At 42.8% G+C, this 12,227-nt stretch overlaps 1 protein-coding gene and 1 pseudogene across 1 annotated transcript in view; one reads left to right on the plus strand and one right to left on the minus strand.

Annotated features, from left to right (window-relative positions):
* LOC137533574 (meiotic recombination protein DMC1/LIM15 homolog) overlaps positions 1-12,227 on the plus strand; it is a 603,524-nt gene that overhangs the window by 77,770 nt on the left and 513,527 nt on the right. The window lies entirely within an intron of this gene.
* The window catches only part of LOC137532345 (uncharacterized), a 46,695-nt pseudogene that overhangs the window by 22,894 nt on the left and 11,574 nt on the right, over positions 1-12,227 (minus strand).

Below are 12,227 nucleotides of genomic sequence, written 5' to 3' on the forward strand. Positions count from 1 at the left end.
GAGTTCTACACAGGGCTCAGCTTGCTGCAACCTTGTGTGCTGTACCCCTGTTAGGAAGGTAGCGCGATTGCAATGTGAATTGAGGCAGCTGGCAATCGCGATTTGGCAAAAAAAAAATCGCAAATGAAGCATCGTAGTGGAAAATGAGCACCGTGATTTATATGTTATCGCGGTGCTCTAGCGATTGGAAAAACCGGCTGCGATCCGCTTTTTGAATCGTATCGCAGCCAATGGAACAGGGCCCTTATGCTAGGTACACACCATACAATTTTCTGTCAGATTTACCAGCCAGATGGATTGAAATTAATATCGAACATGCTGGAAACAATCGATTTTCAAAAACTCGATCTGAAAATCTTTCGAAAATCAGATCAGAAATGTTGGAAATGATCAATCTGGCAGGTAAATCTGCCATAAAATTGTATGGTGTGTCCCTAGCTATTTCACACTAGAAGCTGATTCTTGCGTTTTGATGGTTCGTTTCTAGGATGTGTTTAGAAAGGTAACATGAAAGTATATTGTAGTAAATGCTTGTTAGGATGTAATTCCTCTGCCGCCTAAAACTAGATTGTATCTATCGCATTGTTTTTTGATCTGTCTGTACTTTCTTCTGATCTGTGTGTATAACAAATTTCCAGGCCGTGTGTTCCACAAAAAATTCCGGGTGCGATGTTTGTCGCACTCGGCGAATAAACTGATTCTGATTCTGATATTTGACTTTCATGTTAACTTTGCTATAGACGAAGTGTTCCCGAGCATTAGGTTGAGTTGCATCTGGGAGCTTCGTAACGTACAGCACAGCCATTTTGCCGTTGGGTGAATTAGAACTACTGCCACTAATCAGCGTCTGAAAGTAGCTTTTCCGACGTCACATCGCAGGTCATAATGAGTGCACGAAAGTGGATAGTGCTCGCATTATGTAATATGAAAAAGCCCTAACTGTTATGCTGTGTTCACACTTGAGTGAATATTGGACATTTTCTGTTATATCTATGCTTTTCACAAAACCGTTATAAATCCGATTGAATTCTATGAAATGGGTCAATTCACACTTCTGTGCATTCTGCAGTAATTCCGTTCAGGCGGATGTGTTCCCCATGTATCCTGTGTTGGTAAAGGATCTGCCCCGGTCTACATCCCACGTCTGTCACTGCCGAGCACCCCTGTTCTATTCCGGTGCTGTCAGGCGTTCCATACAATACTGGCATATAAATTATAACTGTATGTATAAATCAAAAGCTAAGGCCTCCTACAAAAATAGTCTTATTATATTAAATGCCCAACCTTAAGTTCTTACAGCGAGTTTCTCAAGCTACTGGTACAAAGAGTGAAAAGTAAGGACAACGCTTTACTTTTAAAATAATTAAATAATTTAATATATAAAAGTTGTCAGAATGATTACAAATCAAATCATACGAATCAAATAACCACCAAATATTAATAACCACAAGGTACTTCTCGGTATAAGCTGACTATACACTTCAGAGCAAAGTTGACCACAGATATTAACCAATAAAATCAATCACAACAGGCTGTGCAACCATAAGATCAAGAAGTTTTTTGAATCAGGATGATACCATTTATTGGCTAACTTAGAGATGGATAAACAGTCATACATACATATTCTCTTAATTGCAAGGCTTGATTGTAATGCACAATCTAACAAGGGAAAAATATGGAAGCAGATCTAGCTGGTCTAAAAACCTCAATATATAAAACTAGTTTAAAGTTGACTGGGCCGTAAACACTTATTTTATAAAAGAATCTGATTTTAAAACAAGGGGAAAGGATATGAAATTATGCAATTCCAAATAAACAAACAAACACAGAACATTTATATCGCGCTTTTCTCCTGGCGGACTCAAAGCGCCAATTATGACCTGATCTGTAAATGAAACTTTTATATGTCAACCAATCTTTATCCCCATATCAAGTTATAAGCTTGGAGAAAAAAAAACCTACATTAATAAAAAAAAAAAGTAGAGAAAAATAAACCCAAATCCAACACGGATATTCCTAGTTGCAATTCCAGGAAGGTCACATGTTCAGGGTATTCTATACTAGGTATAGAATCACTGAAAATCCAAGCCCCTAACTTAGTTGGCTTAGTGGCTGGATAGTGTAATGGTTAAGGGCTCTGCCTCTGACACAGGAGACCTGCGTTAGAATCTCGTCTCTTCCTGTTCAGTAGGCCAGCACCTATTCAGTAGGAGACCTTAGGCAAGTTTCCCTAACACTGCTACTTCCTAGAGAGCGCGTCCCAGTGGCTGCAGCTCTGCGCTTTTAGTCCGCCACGAGAAAAGTGCGATATAAATGTTATTTGTCTTGTCTGATATAATTAAAAATTTATAATTACCAATAATATGAAATAAGGAATCTTGCCAGGCCTACACTGCTAACCCGATCTGGGAGTGGCCTCCAGGCTTTTTAGGGTGTGAGTCTGGGATCCCTTCTTTCTGTTCCATGGTTTGTGGAAATCCACACAGGTAGATAATCAGCTCTGCTGAGACACCAATTACCTCACCTGTGCATGTTTGTGGTTTCCTGCAAAACATGTACTGTTGGTGGGCCTTGAGGACAGGGGTGGGGAACTCTGCTTTAGAGAGTGTGTCCCAAATGTCCAATGCACTCATTATTTATACCCCTCTAACTAACTTATAACTCGGCCCTCCAGGTAAACTAAGATCCAATCAACAACTGAAAATGTGTATTTTTCCAGCAGGGGGCAATGTCATCCTGCGTTCTGAGAGTATATAAAGACATTTAAACTTTGAACTCTTCCTAATCTAAAGAGCATGTTATTTGTTAGTATTTGATTTATTTTAATTCTTCCCAATATTTGTGAATACATATACTAAATGAAACTAGCTATCTCATAAGCCTTTACAAACTTATCTGGAATTTCCCCAAGTTTGCTCAACTCAGTAAATTATGGCTCTTGGGTGTCTGGCATAGGAGTTAATCATTAAACTAAAACATTCATGCAAACTCTGTAGAAAACCTTAGAATTATATTCTACACTAGCTGATGACCCGGCGTTGCCCGGTTATGTATGTGGCTGGTGTTGGCATCATCCACTTTTCCTACCGCTAACACACAAACACTTAATGACCAAGTTTGTGAGCTTTGGGGTCTTTGGCATCAATAATTTGTATATTCCCATAGAAATCAAACAAATCAGATAACCTGTTTGTGGCTCCGCCCCTCTCCAGCATTTGAACCCCAGCCAACCAATTGCCAACTGTACCAGGTTTGAGACGTCTACTATTAACAGTCTAAAAATGGCAGCAATTCAGATATTCCACTTGAAAATCAACAAATGCATTTTGATTGGCTATTATAGGCTCCACCCACTTCCCTAAATATTAATCAGTCACCCAGTGATCATCTGGGCAAAGTTTGAGAACCCTGCCATTTACAGTGTAAAAATGGCTGCAGTTTATATTTTCCCAGTAAAATGTGGTGTTGGCTCCGCCCACTTTTTTGTAACCTGGACACACAGTCACTCAATGACCAATTTTGTGAGCTTTGGGGTCCTTGACATCCAATAATTTGTATTTTCCCAGTGAAATGAAACAAATGTGATTGGCTGTGGCTCTGCCCCCTTTTCTGAATTTGAACCTCAGTGACCCAATGGTCAACTGTACCAGGTTTAAGGCTTGTGCCATTAACAGTGCAAGAATGGCAGCAATTTCAATATTCCCCTTGAAAAACAGGTGAATGTTGATTAGCTTTTTTAGGCTCAACCCACTTTTCTGAATATTAATCCCAGTCACCCAGTAACCAACTGTGCAAAGTTTGAGAACCCTGCCATTAACCGTGAAGAAGGGCTGCAGTTTACATTTTCACAGGGAAATCTGTTTTTGACTCCACCCACTTTTTGTAATCTTGACACACAATGACCAAGTTTTGAGCTTTCGGGTTCCTGGCATCAAAATGGTGTGAATGGAAGCATTTTATCCAGCAAAGAAATGTGATTGGCTGTTTGTGGCTCCGCCCCTTTAGTGAATTTGAACCCCAGTCACTTAACGGGAAGATCCACATATATATTACGAATCGACTTACCTGGGGCTTCCTCCAGACCGTGGCAGGCAGTACGTGCCCTCGACGCTGCTCCGGTGGCTCCTGGTCGTCTCCGCTGGCTCACCCAACCTGGCCAGGCCGGCTTCCAGGTCGGGCTCTTCTGCGCTCCAACGTGCGTCTCACTTGGTCGCGCTGACGTCATCTGACGTCCTTAAGGCTGTACTGCGCAGGGGCAGAACTACTTCGCCTGCACAGTACAGCCTGGAGGACGTCCGATGACGTCAGCGCGACCAAGTGAGATGCACGTTGGAGCGCAGAAGAGCCCGACCAGGAAGCCGGCCTGGCCAGGTCGGGTGAGCCAGTGAAGATGACCGGGAGCCTCCTTAGCGGCGTTGAGGGCACGTCCTGCCTGCCACAGGCTGGAGGAAGCCGCAGATAAGTGGATTCGTATTTTTTGATCTCCGTGAACCTTCCCTTTAATGACCGACTGTAGCAGGTTTGCGGCCTCTGCCATTAACAGTGTAAGAATGGCAGCAGTTTCAATATTCTCCTTAAAATACAATAGGTGAATTTTAATTGGCTATTGTAGGCTCCACCCACTTTCCTGAATCTTAATCTAATTCACCCAGTGACCAAGTATGCCAAGTTTGAGAACCCTGCGATTAACAGTGTAAGAATGGCTGCAGTTTACATTTTCCCATTAAAAATGAATGGCTGAAATGTGATTGGCTGTTTTATGCTCCACCCACTTTACCTGGATTTGTAACTTCAGTCACCAAGTGACCAACTGTGCCAAGTGTGGGGACTCTGGCTTGATTACTGTGAGAATGGCAGCCTTTTACATTTTCCATTGACATGGATGGGGGAAATCTGATTTGCTGTTTGTAGACACGCACGCACGCACGCACACACACACACACACACACACACACACACACACACACACACACACACACACACACACACACACACACACACACGGTATAATGTTTATTACATTACTATATGTGATATGCTATATATAATGACATACATATATAGAATCCCTAATAAGATCATAAGAAATTCCATATCAGACTCTTTACCTTCTAACTTCAAGCTGTTACTATACAGCCTGCTGCCCCTTGGACTGTAAACAAAGACACTTGGCTTCAATATTGTCCAAGACCAAGTAAACGGTTAAGATTTGCCTAAAAATTGAGAATAGTCACGTATACCCGGATCAGCATTTTGTCAGCAGTCTGAACTCAGCGGAAAAGAAAATCTTTGCCTTTCTTTTTGAGTCAGAATTACATTTGATATAAAACAGTATAAATAAATCTATTTCTAGTAATCCATATGATATATCAAACATGCATGCATATATAATATAAATCAGGATACACTTGCTAATATCTATAATAACCCATACAATCCTATAAGGTAAGAATTATTATGTTTTTATTCAATCAATAAATCTTTATTAATTTTTGATATCTGAAAACCTGACACACCCCCCTTCTTTTATGAAATCTTTGCTAGATCAGGAAAATTTCAGAAACGCTACAAGGGTTTTCAAACTCTTTCTTCTGTTTCTTCATCTCCTTATGGACATGTTGAAAGTTCATGTAGATCCGATTGACGAGATTTTAGCCATAGTTGACTTAAAAGTTTCTTCATACCTGTAAATCTCATCCAGTAAAAGCAAACAACAAAGTTCCATCTGTATGTGGATACATCGCAAATTAAACTTTCACAAAATTAATCATGTGTTCCGACCAAGAATTGAACTTTATCCCAATCAGTAGCTGATACCCACTTTTACATGAAAAATATAATGATTTTCACAAACAGACCATCAGGGGGCGCTGTATGACTGATTTTGTGCTGAAACCCCTCCCACAAGAGGCTCTGGTACCGTACGGTACTCTGGGCAAACTGCCACAATGTAACAATGACACACACAGGAAATGGCTGTTTATAGCTGTCTGTTAAAGCCAGAACAGCTACATAATCTGCCCTTAGTAACAATGTCACCATGTAATACATGTCAGAATGTGAATCTGGGGGAGGAAAGATTTTACAATGAGCAAACTCTGACTAAATCATGTATACATAATTATTGTAAAAATTAAGCACCTTTTTATATTAAATTATTTTCACTGGAGTTCCTCTTTAAAGAGGAACTGTCGCGAAAATCTTAAAATTTTAAAACACATACAAATAAGAAGTACATTTCTCCCAGAGTAAAAGCAGCCATAAATTACTTTTCTCCTATGTTGCTGTCACTTACAGTAGGTAGTAGAAATCTGACATTACCGACAGGTTTTGGGCTAGTCCATCTCTTCATGGTGGATTGTTAGCATGGCCTTTATTCTTTATAAAGACATTACCTGAAATGATTAATACAAAGATGCTGGCCAGCCTCCCTGCTCGCTGCACACTATTTTGGCAGTTGAATAGAGCAACTGCCATTCACTAAGTGCTTTTAAAAATAAAAAAAAACCCTGAGAACCCCCCTATGAGAATATGGGCTAGTCCAAAACCTGTAGGTAATGTCAGATTTCTACTACTTACTGTAAGTGACAGCAACATAGGATAAAAGTAATTTATGGCTCATTTTACTCTGGAAGAAATGTACTTCTTATTTGTATGTGTTTTTTACATTTTTACAATTTTTGCGGCAGTTCCTCTTTAAAGAATAGATGAACTGGCAAGTGATATTCCTTTTGGCAAACACACAGGTTTCCTCTTGCTGCAAAGGTAGCAAACAGCAACTGTAACAATGATGAACTGCTTTGGCTTAAACAAAAGGATTTTCCTGGCAAGATTTTCTGGGTTTGTTTCACGAACTGAACACTCACTCCTGTGAGTATCCGATGTGCAAAGGGTATCAAGCTTGAATCTCCGGTAAGCAGATCTCGGATACGTGGACTTGTTTTATTAACGACACATCGCAGGTTTAGGCTCATCTGGACCTTCTGGGATAGGAACCTCTGTCTGGTCATGATGAATCCCACCGTATCCTGTAGCATGATCCCGGATGTTGGATCTGGCATTACTCTTGGCTCAGCATGGAACTCTTTCCCCAAGATCAAGACAGCATGATGATGGCAATCCTCTTGGATGGCATCTTTGCATCTGTAAATTATAAAAAAAAATCATTAAGTTTAGCTGTCAAGAAGAAAACATTTTAACATCATCATTTACTTTCAGATTGGTGCAAGTTTCCTTTAACAGAGCAGGTCTTTGTTGATAGGTAAGATAAGGATAGTTGGAAGGTAGAGGAAGTAGACAAAGGTTTCGTAATGTACATATCTACAGTCGTGTTCAAAATTATTTAACCCCCACTGAAATTGAGTGTTTTGGACAGTTTGACATTTATTTTGATCATTTCAGTCATCTTGTTTCCAATTAAATCAAAGAGGTACTTGTAAGTCAGACAAATATAACATAACATTTATAATGAAATAACCACAAATGTATTTTCTGTGCTCACATCATTATCAGTTTTATTCAACCCCCAAGTGACATTCATTCTTAGTACTTAGTACAACATCCTTTTTCAGTTATAACAGGTTTTAAAAGTGAAGCATAGCTTGACAAAAGTGTCTTGCAGCGATCTATGGGTATCTTAGCCCATTTTTCATGGACAAAAGCCTCCAGTTCAGTCACTTTCTTGTGCGCTGCAACTGCTTTCTTTAAGTCCCACCACAGGTTCTTAATCGGATACAGGGCCCGTTTCCACTAGTGCGGCGTGCGTCTGTGAGACGCATGCCGGCACTGAGCGGGTGGGCGGGATCGCAGGCGAATCCCATCAGCAGCAGCATCGCTACAGCAAGCGATTCCGCCGGCAGCGCCATTCTCCCCTATGGCAGAGTTTCCCCATGCGATTCATGTGCGGGGAAACTGCGGAATCGCGGCGGTTTCCGCTATAGTGGAAACGGGCCCTTAAGTCTGGTGACTGCGATGGCCACTCCAAAATGTTCCAGCCTTTAATCTGCAACCATGCTCTAGTGGACTTGGTATGCTTGGGATCATTGTCCTGTTGAAAGGTCCAACGTCTCCCAAGCCTCAGGTTTGTGACGGACTGCGTCACTTTTTTTTCACATTTTCATCCAATATCTCCTGATACTGAAGAGAATTCATGGTACCTTGCACATGCTGAAGCTTCCCTGTACCTGCAGAAGCGAAACCGCCCCAAAGCATGATTGACCCCCCCGCCATGCTTCACAGTAGGCAAGGTGTTCTTTTCTTCATAGGCCTTGTTCTTCCTCCTCCAAACATAGCGTTGATCCATGGGCCCAAACAGTTCTAATTTTGTTTCATCAGTCCACAGAACACTATCCCAAAACTTTTGTGGTTTGTCCAAATGAGTTTAGGCCTACTGCAGTCGACCCTTCTTATTCTTTGGAGAAAGTGCGTCTGGGAGTACTGGCATGGAGGCCTTCATTACGCAGTGTGCGCATTATTGTCTGAACTGAAACTTCAGTACCCGCATCTGACAAATCTTTTTTCAGTTCCTCAGCTGTCACATGGGGACTTTTCTCCACTTTGCGTTTCAGGTAGCGCACAGCAGTCGAAGTCAGCATCTTCTTTCTGCCACGACCAGGTAGCATTGCAAGAGTGCCCTTTGCCTTGAATTTGCGAATGATGCTTCCTATGGTGTCTCTTGGTATCTTTAACATCTTTGCAATCTTATAGCCATTGCCCTTCCTGTGAAGAGAAATCTCTTCTTCTCTTATCTTCCTGGACCCTTCTCTTGACTTCACCATGTTTGTAAACACACCAGTAAATGTCTAGAAGGAGCGGAGTATCAGTCATTTTAAATCTGCCTAATTGGTGCCTATTATGCTTGATTGCTGCTCGTTAACATCCACAGGTGTTTTCAATACCTGAACGAAAACACTTGAATAAACCTCTGTTCTTAAGAGTGGTAGTCTTTAAGGGGTTGAATAATTTTGTCAATGAAGAAATCACACAAAAAAACCATTTAATACTGTATTACAAAATCAATTGATGTCATTTTAGTTGCATTTGGTTCTTTAAAAAGTCCATGTAAGATTTCATTCTGAACACAAATACAAATGTACACTAAATTCCCTAAAACCCTTTACAGCATGGGGGTTGAATAATTTTGAACACAACTGTATATACAATACTAATCTCTACTTCCATCCTTAACCAAAACTTCCAGATCTCTTACCACTCAGCTCTCCCCTTGCTCTATCTTCCAAAGCTGTGAGCTAGGATGACAAACGTGTAATTGGTTAATGTGCACCCATTTTTTCAACAATGTCATCCCCCTTTGGGATTTGAACCTTATAAACCACAGGAGATAATTTATCAGTGATTATATAGGGACCTTTCCATGAAAGTAGGAATTTTCTTTCCTTTACTTCAGTGCTGTCCAACTGGCGGCCCGCGGGCCGCATCCGGCCCGCCAGGCCACCTGCTGCGGCCCGCTCGTCTCCCTGGGATGCAGGCATGGCTTGCGCTATGGGCGCCATGCCTGCTCCCTCTTATTGTGGCCTCTCCTATGTCCCTTCGCTGCCGCTGCCTCACAGATCAGACCTCACAGATCGCGGCGACTGAGGTAAACAGAGGGCGCATGGTACCCGCACGGAGTACGTCACATGCGGAAGTGAATCATTAGTCACTTCCGCATGTGACGTTCTGCCGCGCGGGTGTCATGCGCGCGCTCTGCTTGCTTCAGTCGCCACGATCTGTGAGGTCTGAGCTGTGGGGCAGCGGCAGCGGGGACACAGGAGAGGCCAGCGGGGACATAGAGGTAACGGGCTCGCTACTGGTGGGGGCACCTGTCACTAGCTGGGGGGGCTCCTGTCACTATCTAACTGGGGGGGGCACCTGTCACTATCTAACTGGGGGGGACACCTGTCACTATCTAGCTGGGGGAGGCACCTGTCACTATCTAGCTGGGGGGGGGGCACCTGTCACTATCTAAGTGGGGGGCACCTGTCACTATCTAGCACCTGTCACTATCTAAGTGGGGGGCACCTGTCACTATCTAGCTGGGGGGGGGGGCACCTGTCACTATCTAGCTGGGGGAGGCACCTGTCACTATCTAGCTGGGGGGGGGCACCTGTCACTATCTAAGTGGGGGGCACCTGTCACTATCTAGCACCTGTCACTATCTAAGTGGGGGGCACCTGTCACTATCTAGCTGGGGGGGGGGCACCTGTCACTATCTAGCTGGGGGGGCACCTGTCACTATCTATCTAAGTGGGGAGCACCTGTCACTATCTAGCTGGGGGGGGCTCCTGTCACTATCTAGCTGGGGGGGTGCTCCTGTCACTATCTAGCTGGGGGTACACCTGTCACTACCTCAACTGGGGGGACACCTGTCACCTGGCATTTCAGCCCACACATCATCCCCAATCCGGCCCAAAACACTATTGCCAGGCACAGCAGCCAGTAGAGGAGAATTTAGAAGCCAGGTGAGAGGTGTCTACCATATTAAAGGGGCATTCTGCTTATTTATGTGAAATGCTGTCTATTTATGTGCCTCATGACTGCTGAATTTGTCGTGTTGGGGGCCTCGTGATTGCTGAATTTGTCTTGTTGGGGGCCTCATGATTTGTTGGGGGCATCACGATTGCTGAATTTGTCTTGTTGGGGGCCTCATGATTTTTTGGGGGCCTCATGATTGCTAAATTTGTCTTGTTGGGGGCCTCATGATTGCTGAATGTCTTGTTGGGGGCCTCATGATTTGTTGGGGGCCTCATGATTGCTGAATTTGTCTTGTTGGGGGCACATGATTGCGAACTGTGAGACTATGGAAAAGCTGAATCGTCATCATGAGACAATAGCATTAAACCTACTTTTTTAGCTTTTTAAAACGGAAAATAAAACTGGAAGGTTCTAAAAAAACCCACATTTTTCAGGAGTAGGATGGATGAAATTGTTTATCTTCACAGTTTATTTTCAACTTGGATTTTCCATAATGTTCATGTATGAGTTAAAATGTTTGTATGTAGTTTAAATTGCTGTTGCCACTTTGCGATAAGTGACTTTTGGGTTGCAGTTTGGACACTCGCCCTCCAAAAGGTTCACCACCACTGTCCTAATCTAATGTCCCACATTGCTAAGTTCATGTAAATTTGTCTCCACCCGTGGCCACACCCGCATTCTGATCCATAGCCACACCCATTTTTCGGCACGAATGGAACCCTCGTGTTTTCTGGCGCAACTTCAACATTATTTTAAATTGCATTTTGTGAAAAGTGCTGCCAATCTAATTATCCTTTAATTGCATTTTTTCCGGGGGGGGGAGGACCTGCGGCTCTAGCAAGAACCTTCGGCCCTCCACCATGAGGTCTGAAAAAAAAATGGCCCTCCATGCCCATGAAGTTGGACAGCACTGCTTTACTTGATCCCTGGCACAGTTGTAAGGATAAACTTTGTCCTGAACCTAATATTCATTTTGAGATTGGTTTTTAAAGGGAACCTTAACTTAACTTAAAAAAACGAGTTTTACTTACCTGGGGCATCTACCAGCCCCCTGCAGCATCCTGTGCCCTCGCAGTCACTCATGGCTCCTCTGGTCCCCCGCTGCCAACTAGTTTCATTTTTGCCGACGGCCATGCGTACGTTTTTTACGCATTCCTGCTAGTGCAGGAAGCCATTGCAGACATCAGAAAGTACATTTTTACGCATTACGGGTGTATTGCGTAAAATTTTACGCATTAGACAAGACAAGACAAATAAGACATTACACCCGTAATGCTTAAAAATGCACTTGTTGATGTCTGCAATAGCTTCCTGCACTAGCAGGAATGCGTAAAAATGTACGCATGGTGGCCGGCCGACTCCCAGTCGGCAAGAACGAAACTAGCTGGCAGCGGGGGACCAGAGGAGCCATGAGTGACTGCGAGGGCACAGGATGGCTGCAGTGGGCTAGTAGATGCCCCAGGTAAGTAAAAAAAAAAGTTTTAAGAGTTAAGGTTCCCTTTAACCGGTTCAGCACCGCAGTGCCGAAAATCTCATGCATCCAAGCAACGTTTACCTCCCATTCATTCGCCAATAACTTTATTCCTACTTATCACAATGAATTGATCTATATCTTGTTTTTTCCGCCACTAATTAGGATTTCTTTGGGTAGTACATTTTGCTAAGAATTATTTTTTTCTAAATCCATTTTAACAGGAAGATTAAGAAAGAAATGAGAAAAATGTATTATTTCTCAGTTTTTGGCCAGTATAGTT

Source organism: Hyperolius riggenbachi, chromosome 9 (assembly GCF_040937935.1).
Source record: "Hyperolius riggenbachi isolate aHypRig1 chromosome 9, aHypRig1.pri, whole genome shotgun sequence".
NCBI lineage: Eukaryota > Metazoa > Chordata > Amphibia > Anura > Hyperoliidae > Hyperolius > Hyperolius riggenbachi.